We start from the raw sequence: 18,747 nt of genomic DNA, 5'->3' as shown, positions 1-18,747 counted from the left end.
GTCTCCGGCAGGCTAACGGTAAAAACATAATATTTCAACGGCTGGGGCCCCTTTGGTGTCGGAGGAGCGCGAGCCAAACGGGTACCGTACACATTGTATGGGAAGGCTCGCGGGCTCGTACCCGCCTCGGCGATGCTCGCGCATTACGCACCTTGTAATTTCGTCCAATTAAAAGCGGCCGATAGCGGCGGAGATAACCGCGGCTCCGGGACTAGACCAGACGAGCGTTCCTATTAGCGCCGATAATCGACGCCGCTCCTAGGGCCCAGACGGGAAAAATTGATCGCCGAGGCAAGATGAAGGTAAGGGGATATGTTTTGGCAAGGTAAACGACCCAATTATTGACACATGGAGCGTTGGTCAATGCTTCGCAGCTCTGGTCTAGGATTACGCTCGCGAGATGACAATCTTTCTCGACCCCTTGTCTGTTTTCGCAGACAGTGGGTTGTTTGTGAGATGTTTGACATCGTGGGTGGTGTTTTCTAGGGAGTAGATTGGTTTTAAATCGAGGGATAGTGTTTGTGATCAAGTTTTTTTGCTCTTTCTTTTGATGTCTTAGACGCATATTTATTACTATACATCGACAGAAAATTATTGACAGTTTATAAAAGATTTTTCTTTCCTGCTACCGATTTTAGAGAAAATTATGCGCATTATTGCTTAGCATTGCTACCGGTGGAAGTGGTCGCCACGGAATTATTTATCGATCATTTTCGTTGTACCGTGACGTTGCACGGTATCGGTTCACGCTGATTCCGGAAAAATACGTGTACCTGGTCGCGATATCGACGTTTCGTAGCGGTAATAAAATTCAGTAGTCAAAGCAGCTGGCCAATTATGTCAGCCCCGGGACATAATTCTGACAGTATGGTCAATTCCGGTGAGCGATTGGTGTTCGCGATGACTACAGAGTTGCGGCGAAAATTATCATGCTCGTCTATACTGGCGGCGGTGCACCTGCGTTCATTATGTTGTGCCACGATTATCTCGAAACGCGAGCGCGATAAGAATATCCAATTTAAACGTTTCATAATTCCGTATCGATGCATCGGTTTACGGGAGAGTTTAATTTCCAGTTTAACGCGGCCCGTAACCGCCGTCCAACGGAATCGAAATTGCCAGCGAACGTTTCTATTCCCAGTTCGAGCAAGCGCGTTGCCCCATCGACGGTTTCGCGGGATCGTACAAGGAAAACCGCGATATAATTTCTACCTACACGATTGAGCATCGACCGGCTTCGATAATGGCGTGCCGCGAATCACATATGGGCTCAGGCAGATAGCGACTTTCCTAGAAACGGTGGAACTCGACTAGGAGAGAAGGCAACCCGCCGAACTGCAGTTGACTCGATCGAACTGGGGCACCTTTAACTAGAAAAGAAATTGACAGCGTCTGCGGAGATAAGTATGCGATCTGTACAGCTTTAAAAAATGGAGGCTAAGCATTCCAATCATAAATAATAGAGCTGGTACCGAGTACGTATTGTGAGAAATGGTGGAGGCAAAAGATCGAAGATGTAGATGTGCTAAGGTATACCTCGGTCACTCATACAAAAATGAATATCCCTTCTTCAATTTCCACACGACAACTAAGAAATGATTCAAACAAATTCTTGAAATACGGTCGTCAATTTTCCTAAAGAACAGCATCAACAGAATTCCAAGCTCACAATCACAAATGTCATAGAAAATGTTAAAAAACTTTTCAACAAAATACATCTTTTACCACGACAGATCATCTTTAAAGACTCGTTCGCCACCCCCAGTCTGTTCGTAATCACAAGATTTATCGTTTCAGAGGCGAGTCGGGCGAGTATGCACGGGGATGGCGAATCAGGAGGACTAAAATGGACGTAGCATGGGAATCGGAATCTTACACCTCGACGGTGTACGGTGAGTGCACGTACCGCTCATTAATAACGCGATTATTAGGCGCGGCGCCAGCCCCGTTACGCTATTCGGATCCTAACCTAATTGGCATGGACAATCGGCCACGCCATGAGCCGTTTCGTGCGCCGATGAATTTATCTTCTTTCTCGCGGGCCGCGATGCGAGCCATAATTCTCCGACGGTCACGACGCGGCTCCTTCGACGAATAAATTTTTCCCCATTCGAATAGGCGCCGCTATGTTACGCCCACGCACCACGACCATACGAACCCGCCTATTTTCTAAACGGTCGCGATTAGCGCGCTCTTGCACTAAGTTTCTGTCATTTGACGAAATTGGATCTACGTAGGATACAATTTAAAATAAGATCACGTTCCCTTCTATCATCTCGTAATTGAATACTTTATCATTTTTTTATTTCTTATTCTTTTTCGTAGTCAGAAAATAAAACTCTCTAACAAACCTTTATTCACAAACAATCCGTGGTCGACTATGGCTTCTGGCGATTTTCGAAACGAAAGCCATGAGGTGAAGCTAGGCATTGAGTAATCACAAAAGTACGATGTTTCGAAGGCCAACATCGATATCTCAAATGACTCGGGTATTGTCGACTACAATTCTTTCAGTGTACAATTTATTTCCATCCCAACCCATTAAAGGATAATGGTTATAAAAATTCAGAATGGAGCTGACACCACGCTCGCATCGGCACTGATGTATTTACGACGGTCGATTCGCCCTGAGATCTGCCATGTCGAGTGACAAAGTAGCATAACACTCGCCAGAACACGCGTACGGTAAAATTCCCAAGCACTCGGTCCGTCTGACGTATTTACGAGGGCGTTTCATCTCGTTACGATCCCTTTTCCCAAAAATCTCGAAACATCGTAACACCTGGGAACTTTACGCAGCGCCCGCCGCGCGATTTCAGGGGCAATTTATACTGTCGATGGTTGGCAGCTCGTCGATCATCGCTGCGTTCTTTTTGCGGCCTCGTTTCTCATTGTATCGGGCCAAAAGTTTCCGTGCAAAAAATCCTCACCTGGTCAAGAACGAGAGGCACAAGGAGGGAGGGGACAGACTGGACGCGATCGCTTGTATCAGCGTGCACGGAATGCCGGAAAAGGGATCCATGGATCATTGTTTTTGCGGCGGGACGCAAGACGGGGACAGAAACGGAGGGCATAAATCCCTCGGACGACTTTCATTGAGCTTAATTGGATCGCGGCCAATCGGCGTGGTGCGTCGTGTTCGTCGACGTCTCGTCGTCGAAAGCTTTTCCCTCTACGTCAAAATTGAATGGCAGCCAGAAATCGCGATCGAGGGTCCATACTCGCCAGACCCTCTACCATTCTAATCGTTTATTTTTTTCAAATCTGAACGACGATTAACCCTGCTGCACAATGTGGTGGGAAATTCTGTTTTACATGGTATATCAACCATTTTATTGATTTATTCGCGGTAGAGTTAACTCTTTTTTTGCAGTATCTCTTAAAGTCAAAGCTATCCTTTCAAGAAAACAAAGGTTCATTCGGTTTCTCGCTCGAGTAGGATCTACTCGACTCAGCGTGGATGGCGAGCACGTTGCTCGGTTTGAAAAGAAACGAGGATCCCCGGAAGGGCTGGAGGGGGTAGTGGCTCGAGCGAATTCTATTCTAGCGATTGGATCTCGCGGAGGTAACGAGCTTCCGGTCGATCGCAGCTCGTTCCACAAAGTTATAATTACAAACTGGTGCGGTTTCTCGGAGAAACGGCTACTGGAGAACATCGGGGAGTTGGTTATCAGTAGCTGTCTTGTTAGGGCCTTATACATTTCCGATGATAACGATTCCGATTAAACCGCTCGGAATTAATGCGTTCGCGGCGAAACCCGGACAGATAATTGCGCGGAAAAACGCGTAACGTATATCTCTGTTGCCTATGAAATTTGTAGTCGTTAAAGTTTTATTTTCAGTCCTCGCCGGCGACTTAATCCGTGATGACGGTCTGAATGAACGATGTGGCACCTCTTATAGGACAGCTGCTTAGAAAATTAGATTATCTATCTCGATTCGAAAGCGCTGGAACATCCCGTGTTAACTGGACCGTAAACACCATGGGTCCTTATCTACGTTGGGTGTCATCGCTCGAAAACAGTGGTCGACACCCTGGCTGTCATCCCTAAAAAGAAGGATCTCTTTATGCCACGTGTGTTTTATATCCGATATGTAATCGAGTACATACTGAACCGAAGTCGATACAGTTATCCTTGCCTTCATTAAAGAGGGGAGAAATTAAATTTGTCGTGTTTCGATGATTTTAGGGACGAAAGAATTCCTGGTCACATACTGATGTATTCAGCACGTAGCTCATCTACTTTCGATAATATTCAATATTACAATACAAGTTTTAATAACATCTACTGCTACATTTCATGTGTAATTAATCTTCGTTTCATACATCTCTGATCCATCGCTATTGCACAAAAATAAAATGCCTGGAGAGACACTATCGACCAATAATTGAGCCGTTTATTTCACAAATCGATTAACTCCATAAAACAAAAGGTTGAACAATGCGATGAAATGATCTCTGAAATAAATTATTTATTATTCAATGGGCACATAAATTTTGTCATTTAATCGTGTTAATCTTTATTATTCAGGAAAGTTATTAGAAATATAAAGAGTGGTGACTATACCAAGTGCTTTGACATTTAAAATTAAGATCACCAAGACACCATTGTACACTCTCAACCAAATCAGAGGAAATCAATTTTTGTCTACTAAAATCACGAACCTATCGTCATTCTTTCTTTTCCAAGCATCGCGAGCGGAAATCGCGGTCGGTTTCCCGTTTCGTCGACATTATAAACATATTAGGATTCCATTGTGCCGTTGAAACGGTGCCGGGTGTTTCCAGTCACGTATCCCCGTCGTCTAATAATCGCCCGATCGTGCTACGTCCCCGTGTGCAACACGCCCTGCGCTCCACTACCGCGAATGCGGCGCCGATTTGCATACAATCGCGCGTTGCATGGGCTTCGACGTATCGTTTCGCGCGTTTTCAAGACTTCTTTTCCACACGCGTATCCCCGTCGCGTTACGGTGCACCTTAGTACGTCCCACGAATGAGATATAATGCCTATAAGCCGCTTGATCTGCCACTCATTTATTTTTACTGCCCCGCTGAAAAGTATCAACGATTGTGTCCGATCTCCCCCGTTCGACCTCGCGGAATATCTTTACCTTTTATTATTTACTGGATCGCAACGCGCCGGTGCACGCGATGGTAATTCGATCGGCGCGTTAAATCAATCGCGTTCACGGTTCCTGGCCTGATTCCGTCCACTTCTTAAGCTCTACGCGATTTCCAAGAGAACACTGTCTCGAGAAGATTAAAAAGAAAGGAAAGGTAGAGGCTCGTTTTATGATACTATTTTGGCGTAACACCTGCTCGAACGATTTCTGTTGGAATGTTTACTATAAATCAACATTTTATTCTACTGCAAAAATAAATGTACCGAGAATGCATGTATGTACAATGTATATATGTATCTGTCACTGCAGAATAACGAAAGAGAAAGTTTAAGATATTGCCTGCCCTCTCAAGTGCCTGAGAGGATTTTTCCTGTAGTTATAACGCTAGAAATTCTTTCTACCTTTGTCTTATAACGTTTGTCAGACAGTTTTGAGCAGCTCCACGTAGAGAAAAGATCTCAATTTATTCGTGACGTTTTAGTAATAAAATCAAAACTTTTAATTGATAAATTTAGTATTTTATTATTTCGTTATACCCCATTTTCAATAGTTTCGAATAAAAATATTTCCTATAAAACGCAGTGTGTTCGCCGACCCTCGCGCTTATCAAAGTAATCCAAGCGGAAGTATGTAAAAACGTTGAACGTGATTTGCATCGCTCGAAACGAAAGTGAAGAAGCACGACGCGCAACGAATTCTTGGTTGGAAACGCGTCAGGAGGTGGTTTCTTTTGGAAAAAGGCAGAAAATTATACGTGATGCGCGACGCTCGGGGACCGTTAGCCGAAGAAACGGTTACGCGGCGATAAATCTGCCCCGTCGGACACTGATTGCTTCCATAAATCGGCGGACTTATTAAATCAATTAAATCAATTTATTAATTTTTGACGCAAAAATCGCGCGACTCCCCTCGCCCTCTGCCCGCCCCCTGGTCGCCCCTCCCGGCCGTTGCTTTCCGTGGGCTGATTGATTTATCGGCGGCAATCAATTTCGCGCCGAAAGTTTCGCATGAATAAGTAATTTTTCGCCTTGCGTGGTCCCTCATCTTTGGCACTCGGCCCGGAATTCGTCGAACGCTTTATCGGCTAAACCCGCGATGGTGACAGCCCCTTGATAGACGGCAACGTGTTCTGTTTTCGCGGACGAAACGATTTCTTGGAAGTTTCACCGGTGAAATTCCTCCACCTGGGTAAAGAAGAAGTTTCCAATGAGCGATTCCATAATATGGCGAGGTCAGTGGCCAATTATCGTCGCGCATCTTGGCGGTAAAAAATATAAAATAAATTTATCGCGTCACACAGAAGGTGATCTTACATTTCTAGCCGTCACATGCGACCGGGCGAGCCTGCGCAGCTCCGGAACGGTTAATTTGCCCGCAAACGGCTACTTTTGCACTTCGTCGATGCTCGAAGGTCTCCAAAGGTAAAAGATGCCCGCAGATTCGACGACATTCCGTGGCACGGGGCCGCGTCTTCGTGAAAGTTCACGTCCATCAGAGCCACGGGCAACCTGTTCTGTACCGATTTTCACGGTGCGTTGCGCAACAACGCGGATCGCGGAATGATCGAACGAGCCACCAGCGGATCGACGAAGCGCATCGATCATTCGACTATCGGACATCGATCGACCGTTTCTCGAAAGCATCAAAACCTTATGACTTCCAGATCGTACTCTTAAAAACGTTTCGCTGCTGGGCGGACGTTCAGGCCGATCGTTATCGATCTCTCGAGCCCTCGGGCTGTTTGTGTACATTACATCCGCGTGGATCTTGATCGAGCATCGATCCTTTATCGGTGGGAGATAACGAGGGCGTTTAGCGTGGCGCGTTACCAGCGGTTTCCGTCGTCATTCTCGCTGCTGGAAGCGGAGGTTTCGTGTCGATGTCTATCTGAACGGCACCCGACTGTCTTCGAGTGCTCCAATTTGTTTTCTGGCACACGCGAGTGTGTGCCACCTCGTTCAGACCTCCCGTCGTCATTAACTGCTTAAGTTGCATTCAGAACTCTTAAACTGTGGCTCTGTATCGATGCCAAGGCGTCTGGCTCGCGATATCTGCGCCGAAGCGCGCCCCGATGAGTCCATTTCAAAATGGCAGCGCGACAACTTCGACATTTCCAGCATCCGATGAAAAAGAACGTCTGCCTATTCTAATTTCCTTGAGAAGTTAGCTTCGTTCATAAAATATTTATTCGGCAACTACTTGCTTCGAATAACATGTATTCTCCACTCTTGGTTCTATTTTATTCAAGGACAGAAGAACAATCTTCTGGATAGAGAATTTCAAATAGTCTATATCCTCTTACAAATATATTTTCGTAATACTTGGTCTCTGGGGATAAGTATTGTTGCGGTAGTGGATCAAAGTGAAGAAATAAATGATTCTAATCTCCCTAGAAAGGAGCCTTCTTACCAATCGCAAAAAGTATCTTCGACAGTATTACTTCATTTCTTCCTGGTGCTCGACTCCCTTTCGCAGACACTGAACTCACGACCCCTTGAATGTTTCGTTACTCTTCAGCAGTCCGAATACAAAGGATCAGAAATGAAGATTAGCAACAACATCGAGTAGATCGTTTGTTTGACATGGCCGAAGTGGAGGATTGGAAAACAACGGTCGCTGTGGACGAGCCTTTAATCGTCGGTCCCTGCCAACTCCGCGGGATGCCATGCCTCGAGTCGAGCATTCCTGACACCCTGAAGTGGCTGTCGGAACCAGAAATGGAAAGAAAGAGAAACAGCAACAGAAGGAGACGGTGAATGGAACCGAGAAACCGAGAACATATCTCGAGTTCCGAGATAATAAGAAGAATACTTGCCACTTCGCGTCGAAGAGGAGGTTGCATCCGAATTCAACAGACCTTCGCGGATCCTTGCTACTTTTGCTACTTTCACGGCGATTCCAACGTGCGAGATTACGATAGGCTACGTAATCGAACGCTCGCGAACGTCTATCATTTGAAGAGAACGTTTCTATGAGCCACGCTCGGTTTAAATTGCTTCGGAAGCGTCGGAAGTAGTGAAACTACGTGATTTTCTAGACGCTGGTAAAAGGACTTCCAAGCCAACTTTTCAGTTCACAATCAGCAATTATGTAGTTACACTCGTTTTACGCTATCGATTTGAACTGGACGCGGTCTTCAAAGGTGTTCTCAGCTGCCAATGATAGCATGACGATGAAGTTCGAGGTGGAGGCGCGACGAGGACGAATTCATGGGAACGCAATGCGGATATTTCAGGCTGGTCCTTTCCTTCTTCTTTTTCTCCCTTCCATCAAAGCTTCGTCCCTGAAGAGGCCTTTCAAGAAGATTTCTACAAATACCTTTTCTTAGCGAATTTGTAATCGAATCGTCTATCAATTCTTACTGAAATCGTTCCGAAAAAAAATACATCCTGATAATCTAGTCCTGGGTATCCCTTTCGAAGGTCTGGAGGTTTGGCAATGCCAGTTTATTTAGATCTTTGCACTCTGCCCTATTTCGTTACAAAATGTGCGAACAGGAATCGCGAATAAATAAATTTATTCTTCATAACCAGTAACAAAATTTGCTAGACTTGCGATGTCCCCTCATAGGGAACATTCGAATGCAAAGGTTTAATCCACCTAAGAACGAGTGTGTTTTCTTGTGTTTCCGTTTCTCCGCGAAACCAGTGAATGGACAATGCCCAGAAGCCGTGCCCGAGTTCAGCGAGTAATTAGGGAGCAGATAGAGCATCGAACCGACAGACGGCTCCCTATTAATAGTAAAAACTCGCATCTTCGCGCTGGTTCGCGGTGCAAAAATAATAGCCAGACGACAGATGGGGTCTTGTTGCGCGATATTTTAAGTGATATCAAGTTATTAATACACCGCGTTAGGTGTCCCGCGTCTAAATATACATTATTGGCACGGGCCCAAGTGATCCCTTGGCTGGTTTTATCGCGGGGGGATAATGTTTTACCCGATAATTAGAAACCGTAGATCTCGGTAGGCGGAGCCGGGCCAGCCGATAAGTTTTAATTGGGACTGAACGGGTGTACATAATACGTCTCTTGCCATGGCCGCGTACACACGACATTCCTCACGGACGGCCGCGAACGAAGCCCAGATATCTTAACAAATCGGTTCGAGTTCCCTTCGTTCGACTCGTTTTTTCCAACCGTGTGTTCCCTTCCTCCTCGTTTCTTCGGACCCGAGTCGTTTCGCTCTCGATCTTCGCCGGATCCGAGTGATCCCTCGTTTCTACGGGACACTCATTAGTGCTGCCAGGCTGCACGGTTACGAGACAGAAAACCGAAGATCCGAGATCCTCGATCATTAAGACAATGTTTATTAGCGGGCTTTGCATAAAGATATTTATTGCCCGACATCCACGCGCTCGTCAACCATCTACTTGCTCCGAGGGACCGAGTTCCTTGAGAATCGTGTGAATTCGTCTATTCGAGGGCGATAGTAAAATGGCTCTTGAAATCGAGCGGGCATAGAAGGATTTGTCGTGGATTTTTGAATGCTTTGTGAGATTATTTTAAAACGGTGACTCTTAACTTCATTCAGGGGCACTTTGCAGACTGAAGAATTAGATTTACCAGGTTTTTCGGGTGGAAGACTGTAAAAAATATCGGTTAAAAGCAAAGTAGACAAACTTGAAAGAAGACAAGCATCGTGATAAGATAAGTAGTATTACGTTGTATCTTAATGCATTGTACTATTAGAACATGTATTATGATCTATGATGCTTAAAATATTCTTTATTTTACAATATTATCCTCCATTTTGCTGGTATATTTTGTATTGAAATATATTTTGTTGTTTTATACTGTGTATATGCTTATACTGCTAAAGTATGCTTTATTACCTTATATTACGTTCTGTAATGCTGAGATGTTACGTATTCAGGATACAGAACGTTATAAACCTTCCACTCGTTATCTGAGGAACTGTTCGAGTAGAGATCAACTATATTTCAATCTTTTACTCACCAGCCAAATAAAATTTGTATATAACGCATCATACTCCTCTCCTCTCGCGAAAGATCGCAGCCGAAAGAGGGCTAGCGAGGATCCTCCGCGAATCCCCACGGTTCCCTTTCCTTTCCTCCCCTTTTCTCTTTAACCGAGCCCTTTCAAGCTGGACTTACCGGGGTCCACGATCTCGACGACTCATTAGTGCTGTCAAGCTGTTGAACCCTTAGCAGAAATCAAAGCTAACTAGCTATGCTCGATCACTCAGACTTGTATTAAGGATATTTGCATAAAGGATGCTTTTATCGGTATTAGAAATTCTCCCAGCGAGACAAGAGGAAACTCTCTCTTCCTCCGTTCGCATTCTGCCTCCTCCGAAGCTCTTCTTCGTTTTGCTACACCTCCGTAGAGCCAGGGGTCTATTGTGCCACGGGACTAGCGAACGTTTAATTTCGATGGGACATGTTACCGATTAATGGGACTCAATTAACTCGGTTTGTTCATCAACGTCCGAACCAACGATTGCGCCACGAGAAACGACGGAAGAAAAAAAGAGAGAAGGGAAACAGGTATCCTTTCAAGTAGACGAAGGTTAATGGTCTAGCGAAAGACGCTCGAAGAGGTTCCCTGTGACAGGTCCGATAGCGGGCAGAGTGGAAGATGGCAGTTGGTAACCGAAGAGGCGTCTGTTAACGCCCGGTATTCACATGTAAATCCACCACCAACCAGAACGAAGATGTAAAAAATCGAACTGCGTAACCACGAACTCGAGGCACACGAGGGATGAAAAGGTGCCGGGGGAAAGATGTTAAGTGTCCGTTATGATGGACGCATAGGTGGATCCTGGACGGTGCTCGCCTTCGCGAGTTGTTTTTCGATGGGCAGACCCCTCGCAATAGCGTTCACCGTCCCGGTAGCGTCGATCGTCGATACCTCGATCGATTTTTCTTAGGCACGTCGGCCTCTTTGGACAGTGACAGCCATCGAGTGCACGTTTCGAGCCTCGATGTACATATCTGATGTTCAGAGTGCTCGAGATCGGGATGCGCCGTTGCGAAAGGGTCTTGGATCGTTTGATCTCGATCGGCGACGCTTCGAAATGCACCTTTGCGCCCGGTGCAGTCGGCGATTCGAAGAACAGTGTTACTCGAGAGGTTCGGGTGTCGTTGGTATTATTTATTTTCTTAAATGCAAGGCAATCTTCCATACGCGAGATTTATTTATACGTGCTCCCCGATAACAGAAATAATGAATTTCTGTAGTTAAGCGTAATGAAAATTGTTTTCTCTTTTTTATTCTTATTTGTGATATTTATTAAATGAACGATAATTATAATATCCGATGGCCAACACGTTGCTTCAATATTTATCACTCTACACGTAATAAATATTAAGTAGAAACCTGCGTAGAAACGTAGACGGTTATCTGACAGAAATATCTGTATTAGTATAAAAAGAGAACGATTAACTATCAACTTTTCAAGCAATCACCGTTCAAGAAATATTGGACTAGACACCTTTCTTTATTGTTTTTTTTTTTTCTAATACAAGCCTCCATGAATTCCCGAAGCCGTTGCCAATTTCATATTTTCTCTCATTAACTCGGGCGCCATTATAGGTAGCCAGCGCAGAGACGAACCTTGAAAGACGAGAGGCTATAATTACAGGTGTAACAGGCGTCGTCCGTTACCAACGATTTATTCGTCTTTCCCAGTCCCGGGCAGAAGCGCGATCTCGATTCCCTCTAATAATTCAAGCGTCGCTTTCTGCTCGGCACGCGTGTAATTAATGAACTTCTAATGTTTGTTTAAAGATCGCGCGATCGAGCTCAGCCACGCTCAGGAAAGAAACGATTTACGTGGAATTTTGTTGGCGTACCGATCGAAAAACGGTGGCTCGGATAATCTCAAAAGGTAAGCGACGAAAGTAACGAGACTTCGAGCCAGCTTGAAAATTCTCGAGTCACGCACACTACACGTCGCTCGTTGTCCGCCAATTACGAAGAAGTTGCTTTTCACCGTTCCACCTATACAACCCGTCGCACGTTTTGCCACGGACTTCGAGAGTCACGGTAACCGTGGTCTAAGAGAAATTGCGAGTCTAGAAAACGAACAAACCGATCGAGCCAAAGGTGGAGAACGCTCTGCCATCATCCTCCTCGGCTCCACCTTCCACGTTCGCGTTCGTTTTCGTTTCTAGCTTTCCTGTCGGCAAACACCCGTGGAACATTTATTAATTGGGACACTCGCCGTATCGGGTGCTCCTGGCTGCTTCGAATTGCAAGAATTCTAACAAGATGATGGAGAATTTTTTGGAATTTGGATTACGGTGATCATGCTGTATAAAAGGAATCTCTAGGTTAGATTCTGTAATCATATCATGGACTAAGAAGCCCGAATGGAAGGATTTCTAATAGTATTCAAAGAAGGAAATTCATTCATTATCGTGTAGTTTCGCAGAAAAATATATACAGTCAGTCCCATAATTATTCGTTCATGAATATTCTTCTATGTCTAGTGAAGAAATTTGTTTAAATTAAATGGTAGGTTTCATGTTTCCAAGTGTATATTTGTAGAAATATGTTGATATATATGTACATGTATAAGCTTGTTCATATACATATTTATAACGAAAAATTCATTTAGTAATATCAAAGCTATTATTTAATTTAGTCAAACTTTTTGAATAGACATAGAGAGTATGAATATTTGAGACTGACTGTAATTATGAATTATGAACGTGTTCAAACCACAGAGAATTTCTCGAAGTCAACACAGTCGTTCAAAAAACAATATTCATTCCCCATCTGAGTGACGCGACGAAAAAAAAAATTGTTTGCGTGCGAAGGGTTAATATCCCTCCAAAGTATCACCTACATTCAATTATCGATCGTTCCCGAAATGCACTCTCGTTTAAATCCGCATACGCTGACCCCGAAGTCGTGGCTCGAAAGGTACGTTTACGGCAACGTTTGTCTTTAGCGTAACGCGATATGTACACGGTAACACGCAATCACGTTAGCTGGGATGACGGAAGGAAAAAAAGGACCGACGATAATTGCCGGGGGAGAGAGGTATATCGTGGGCGTATAGGAAAACGCGGACGAAAAAAGGCTCCCTGGCGATGGTAGGAAGGGGTCGACGGAGGCGGAGGTGGAGGCGAGTGTGCGCACCCTTACCAGTTACCTGCATTACGAGAACGTGCGCCGCATTCGTGCCGCGCCAAGATAAGTGGTGTATGATTTGGTGATGATTGATGGGGTCGCAGGTCAAAGTGATCAGCGGCGCTCCGGGCGCCTCGGCTCACCTGACCGCGGACCTGAAACACTCGAACCCCTCTCGCCCGTGTAATACGCCTTAGACCTCCCTCCCAAAGTACTCTTTGTCACCCTCGTTTTTAAAAAAACCGTCAGAAAGAAGATTCGAAACATTTGTTGAACTCTTGACACCGTTTATCGAAGTTCTGAATTAAAGTTGAGGACTTACAGGAACCATTACGATGCATAACGCACTTAGATACTTGATCAAACACTAACAAACTCAACACCATGTACCCCAAAGTTCCTTAATTCTTTGCACTTCGAATTACATTTCAATTTTGTTATCAGCAGCTCCCAACGCTTTTAAGTGTTTTATTTGATATTTATTTGAACTAAAAGTAAGGCAATTTAAATAAATAAGGGAAGAGACAAATTCACTTAAATACCAGTTTTATTCTCACTTTTGTTATATTTTATAATTTTCGAGTGTATGATATCTCTTGAAACAATTTCCTTCCCTATTGATTTAAACATGAAAGAATTCAAGTAGGACTCGACAAAGAAACTCCTGAGATAAAAACTGATGTCGAGCCACACTCTACATTGGAGTGCAAAGGCATTAGGTAACCCTTTAATCTATGACAGTGCGAGACTCGTAGTATAGAATTTGCGTCGAAAACGAAAAGCACGAATCAGAGACATCCTATGAAAGCGTGCAAAGAATTTTATACCTGATTATGCCATGCACGGTAATTATGCCTACAGTAAACCTACATTATGCCTACAGTAAATCGTAGGGCAAAGGGTTACATTTATACCAAGTATACTTTGCCTCCAAGGTCCAGACACTCGACCTGATCCCATCCCTGATCCTCCGCCAACTAAACCAAATAAAAAAATGAAGAAACTTGCCACAGGAAGCGACCAACACCAAGTCAGCCATTAGCGGGATTTAATGAGAATGTCATCCCCGGAGAATCATCGACGGCGTCTTCCTCCGATTTGAATCATGCTCGCGATTTTCGCGGGACCCGCGGCCGTAAACAACCGACAGGCGAAATTACGATCGCGCACGGTGGGTGTGTACTCGCTAACTCAACGTGAATCATCGTCGTGATCTCCTGGACCGCGGTCGTGTCCGTGAAGCCGGTACGTTTCCGAGAACCTTCTCCTCTCTCTACGACAAATTGGCCTAACCAACCCGCGCCCCTCCCCCGCCGCGACCCAAGATTTCTCTCCACCCCCTTCTGGCCACGTCCTGACGTAGCACGGTGAATATAAACCGCACCATTAGTCAAGCTTCTGACTAATTCGGGCAATTAAGATTGCCCGACCGGGGACCAACCGTGAACGGAGGGACTCGCTTCGGGATCTAGGAGAGACTCTAGCTGCTCACGGAGACGCAAATGGAAAGGAGAGGACGCGGCGAGTTTTCATCGACTCTAGGAGTAATTGGGAGTAATTCGAGGACAAGAATTTTAGTGGATGTCGGTATTAATTTTCTAGGTTGGGCCCAAAATTAGGAAGGTAGTAAATTTGTGAGAGAAGAGAAAAATGGGAAGGGGGATTCACTTCTAGATTCACAAATGTCGAATGGTAGATTCTGTGGTAGATGATCTCAAAGTCACGAGTCCCATTCAATCGCAAATATTACAAGTGTATGAATATGCCTCGCATATTCCAGCCAAAGAGTTCCGCCTACCGAGCGGAACCATACATTATACCCTTAACCCTTCCAGACCTGAATTATTTTATTTCACATGCTAATGTAATTTAACTTGTACGGTTAACTTTTAATAAAATTAGTATAAAAAAAATAAAAGTCCTCTCGTGTGCACAAAGGAGGAAATTCGTCCTAAACGATAGTGGAATTGTGGACGCCAGGTCTAAAAGGGTTAATCGCACTGAATGGCGACATTATGCCACAAGAATCCAAAACATACAGGTACTATTGCAAACTCTTTTCCTCAGGCATACGTTGCGCACCCTTCATTGCAATAATTGATGCAGTGTTCATCCCACTAAGTAACCAACAAATACTTCCTTTGAAAGACGAAAGACGTTACGCCACAGAAATCCAAAGCACACAGGTACAAGTTCTTTTCCTCAGCCACAAGTTTCGCACCATCTACTACAATAATTGATTGCCCGATACATATTATAACCACAAGTTCAACGAGGCTCGAGCACCGTTCGATACTCGACTTTGAGAACGAGAACAATCGATCCCCCGATAACAGTCACATTCAAAGGGCAGGTATCCGTGTAATTGATCACGTGGAGTTTCTCCATGTGGGCGATCAGGTCCGGTGTCCACAACCATAGATCCACGGCGAGTGATCTAGAGACAGGCCCGCACGTGACACCGTTTCGTATATGAGGCGCACTCGGCCCTGACTAATTAAGGCGTTCACGTGCGGTCATTACGTCTTGTCTTCGTGGACGTCAAAATCACGATAATGCGCGGAGGTCACGTCGATCCTAATTGCCAGCGACCGTTCTGGCAGTGAGCCAGGTATCTTTGTTTACGAAAAACTCAAATCCCACGGGCTTGTATATATTTTCTAGTTGTGGACAAAATACTTTGTTTCTTATCTCAAAGAAGTATGTACGAGTCCGTTGAATTTCGATTAAGTATTGCAAAGCGTATTCTAGGAAGAAAGAAAGACTCCAGTCAAACATTGTGGTCAACTTTCGAGAGGCTTAGCTAACTGCTGAATTTATGCATATAAATATTGTAGAAATCAACATGTTTCGATCAAGTGTTAAGACAGAATTTAGTTTTCCAATTTAGTTTTACTTCAATGTACCCCTCTCGTCAATCATGTCTTATTCGTATTAAAAGCATGTTCGTCGTGCTATTCCAAAGTAACAAAGATAAATATAATAAAGTGTCCATAGAAAAAAATCAAATTCCATGGATCTAATTATTCACCACTGACAATCAGCAAGAATTACTCGTCGCACACACTTTCCCCTTATCGATAGCGACGCATTATCTTTTTTCTTCTTCGTACAATACATGATGTATATACAATGTAACTCACGCGATAAGGTTCGTTCCCGAACGGTATCGAAGGTGGGAAATGGTGAAACAGTTGGCTTCGATTGTTCACCTTTGTTCGCGGACTTGTTGCTCGTCGTGGCGCGTTAATGGTAAATCAATGTAAGACGTCGTGTTTGAGGTATCGTACTTTCTCTCGGTTTTGTTCGAGGCGTGTTTATTGGACTAATCGTTTACCAAGTAACGTTAGCCGCGACGTTTGAAACGGCGTCTAGATGAGATACAACAGATTTCACAGCGTTGTCTAGATAATACTTTATTTTCTGAAATGACAGGTGATCAATCATAGTAATAGCCGGATGATGAATGTTACGCATGCGAAAGACTGTGTTCAACGTCAATGTAAATTTGAGCTTGTCGATCTGTGATTTTCCGCCGTTGAATTCTAGTTTCCTTCGTTCTCTTGCGTTTCGTTGTTCGAAAGGACGAAACCGCTGGGGCGAGCGCGGGCTCGTTAACCGAAGCAATTAAGTTTAGGAGCCAGATTCTAACGAGTTGCTTCGTTTGCTCGATGATCCTCGACCGATCAAAAGTAGAATCTGGTAGATTACGCAAACCAGACGAGTGCAGACTTATTTTTGTCTGTTCTATTCCATGTACCACAGTAATGTAGAATTTGTATTTTTAATAATTTCGACAAAAAGTTCTTCAATTGAGCTTTTCAAACATCCTCTTTCTGGATCATTTTCTTATCAATTTCCAGGCTCTGACAAATATCACGGCAAGGAACGAACACTGGAAAAGAAGTAGCCTATGCATCGCGAGCGTTTTTCGTTCGGAACGCATCGTCGGTCGCAAGTAACGAGGACGGCAGTAATCCTGGCTAATCAATTTGGGCCTAATTGGAGATTACGGCGATCCTCTCGGTCCTCGGCTCCTTTTCCCCTCGGTTTCTTTTCCCTCTTTTATCCTTTATTCACCGTCCATGGCGGGACGCGGCGCTAATAGATTAATTTATTACGCCGAAGCCCTCAAAGACACCGCCCGACATCGCGGACGGACGACATATTAGTATCGTGTCACAGCGATCATTAAACAAACGCGACGGAGAACCGCGAACCTTCCTTTGGTGGAATGTTAATTCCATCAGGGTCTGCCTGCGCCGTACACGCGGGAATGCATTTCGGCGTGGGTGAAGTTTAATATCCCCCTTCGAAAATAATGCCAATCGGTTTCTTCTCTTGCTCGAAAATTCTTCGGCGATTCGAACGATTCTCTTACGGAGAAACTATAAAGTATACGGTAAGAAACACTTCCTGAGATTTATTAGTAGATGTTTCGAGATTATATAAAATAATTTTTTATTATTATCCATTGATCCAAGAAAAGTAACAGAGCAAGTGAAAGCGCGACTATACCTTGTATACCTTCGATTCCATTACATCTTTACTTCTGATACTAATCGCGAAAACTTTGACATCAATTCCCAATCAGTTGAATTCACTTTCACCCTCGTTAGAGGTCCGATTCTGTGCTTTTCAATTTCGCGTTTGGTCTCATTAGCCGAGTCGAAATCTCAATTAATCGATAGAAATCCTTTTCTGCTCGTCAAATCAGCTGGCTCAATTATTCCGCTGTGCCATTAAATCCCCACGAATACGCCTCGCCGAACTATAATTCCAGGATTGGTTCAATCGGTCGTATAATAATTGACACCAAAATTGCGCGCTCGATATCGATGTCTCGACGTTTATTAATCGCTTGTTTCTAAACCGTTGTTCGGGTCATTGTTGCGCCAATCCTTTAATAATTTCTCTCGTTTGCTATTTTTATTTCGGTCGAAACTTCTCTGGGTTCAATTATGGAGTAATTGTAGCGCAGGTGAAAATGGAGTGATATTATCTAAATGAAATAAAATCGTTACGAGTAGCCGATTTTATCCGCGGATTGTGTAGGAGAAATGTCGGTTAGGTAATGTTTTAGTGAAATTGGAAACCAGGGAAATTATTATCACACTCATTTTTGTAACCAACAAGCATTCATTCGATCAGTTTGAGTGTTTTCAACTATGAATTATTTGATTTAAAAATATCTTTTAATTCTTTTCAAAAGAAGAAATGGACCAACCCTGGTCCCCTAGTCTGTAATCATTCTTTCGCTTACAATCTAAAATTGTATTAAAGACAATGCAGAATCGTAAGCCAATGATCCAGAGGTTTTCAAGCACGATTCACAGCCATCGCTGCGACCAGGGCGACGAAACGGTACCTTCGTTCCCCTGGTAGCTGTTCGCCAGCCAAGAAGAAGCAAGAGAAGACCGAGGAGGCAACAAAGAACGAAACGCTCGAGTCACTGGCTCGTCTGGAAATCTAGGAATCAATCAATGACCGTCTTTCCGCGGAATCCTGCCGGCTCGTAGG

This window comes from Hylaeus anthracinus, unplaced genomic scaffold, assembly GCF_026225885.1.
Source record: "Hylaeus anthracinus isolate JK02 unplaced genomic scaffold, UHH_iyHylAnth1.0_haploid 4, whole genome shotgun sequence".
NCBI classification, from domain to species: domain Eukaryota; kingdom Metazoa; phylum Arthropoda; class Insecta; order Hymenoptera; family Colletidae; genus Hylaeus; species Hylaeus anthracinus.
Note: the sequence above shows the minus strand (reverse complement) of the source record.